The sequence below is a fragment of the Globicephala melas genome, chromosome 9 (assembly GCF_963455315.2).
Source record: "Globicephala melas chromosome 9, mGloMel1.2, whole genome shotgun sequence".
Taxonomy (NCBI): domain Eukaryota; kingdom Metazoa; phylum Chordata; class Mammalia; order Artiodactyla; family Delphinidae; genus Globicephala; species Globicephala melas.
This window is the reverse complement of record NC_083322.1, coordinates 88,776,525-88,778,089: the sequence shown is the minus strand read 5'-3', so window position 1 is coordinate 88,778,089 and position 1,565 is coordinate 88,776,525. Positions and strand designations below refer to the sequence as shown.

General features: G+C 45.9%; 1 pseudogene; it reads left to right on the top strand.

Moving 5' to 3' along the window:
• Window positions 1-658: 658 nt before the first annotated feature.
• LOC115840921 (ret finger protein-like 4A-like protein 1) lies at window positions 659-1,329 on the top strand (annotated as a pseudogene).
• The last annotated feature ends 236 nt before the right edge of the window (window positions 1,330-1,565 follow it).

The window sequence follows — 1,565 nt, the reverse complement described above, 5'->3', positions numbered from 1 at the left end:
ATAATCAGTAGCATGTGATAAGCTTTTTGGGGTCATATTTCCTAGAAAGTGAAGAACTCTAATGACTGGGTAAAAAAAAATTTTTTTTGGTAAATTAGGTCATTTTCAATTCTTTGCTTTCAACAAAATAAAAGAAGGACCTAACCAAGTTGTCAATAGGTAGATAATTAAAAATATTTCGGGGAGCTTCCCTGGTGGCACAGTGGTTGAGAATCTGCCTGCTAATGCAGGGGACACGGGTTCGAGCTCTGGTCTGGGAGGATCCCACATGCTGTGGAGCAACTAGGCCCGTGAGCCTGTTGACTACTGACAACTACTGAGCCTGCACGTCTGGAGCCTGTGCTCCGCAACAAGAGAGGCCGCGACAGTGAGAGGCCTGCGCACCGCGATGAAGAGTGGCCCCGGCTTGCCACAACTAGAGAAAGCCCTCGCACAGAAACGAAGACCCAACACAGCAAAAATAAATAAATTAATTAATAAACTCCTACCCCCAACATCTTCTTTAAAAAAAAAAATATTTGTTTTGATAATAGATCACTGCTCTTTTTGACTTGTAATTAAGAAGGCATTCAAATAGCACAGTGGCATTTCCATAGGAAAATGCCTAGAACTGAGCTGTCAGGGGAAGCAGCTGGATCTAGTTGAGCAGAGAGGACCCATGGCTGAACACTTTAAAGAAGCAAGTAAATGTATGGTTTGCCTGACTTATCTTGAAAACCGCATGTACCTGAAATGTGAATATGTCTGCTGCTTCCAGTGCTTCGATTCACTGCAGAAGGAGCCTGATGGGGAGGGTTTATTGTGCCCCAACTGCTCTGTGGTCTCAAAAAGAATGACCTCAGGTGTGCTCTCAAGCTCTGAGCTCTGGTTTCAAAGGTTAAGGAGTCAGGGCTCCAGCTGAGAGCTGTCCTCCAGATGAACCCAAGGATGCGGAAGTTCCAAGTGGATGTGACCTTGGATGTTGACACAGCCAACAAGTACCTCATCATTTCTGAGGACCTGAAAACTGTCTGTTGTGGGTTTTTCAAGCAGAAGCAAAGGTCCTGACCTGAGAGATTCAACCATACAACTTGTGTCCTGGGATTCCCTCTGTTCACCTCTGGCCGCCATTACTGGGAGGTGGACGTGGGGTCCAGCCAAGAATGGGATGTGGGCATTTGGAAGGAATCTGTGCATCGACAAGGGAAGACTCAACTGACTCCAGATCTTGGCTTCTGGACTGTGAGCTTGAGAAATGGAGATGTCTTCTCTGCCCACACTGTGCCTTCTGCTGTCCTCAAAGAATGGTTCTTTCTGGCAATAACTGCCCAGAACACAAGGACAGGCTGATGGTCCAATGAGAGACTCAAGGAGAGAGATCCGTGTGTGTCTTAGAACAAATTATGATCTCCTTACAGAGTCATGTAGACACAACAGAGACCTGAGGATTTTGAGGAAGGAAACACTGGCTTCAAAGGAGCTATTTTCCAGATTAAACAGACCTGAGACCATAAATATCAAGGGTTGTGGAACTTAATCTCAGGGGAAAGTCCAGCCTTCGGATGGTGTGCTAATGATCAGGGTGA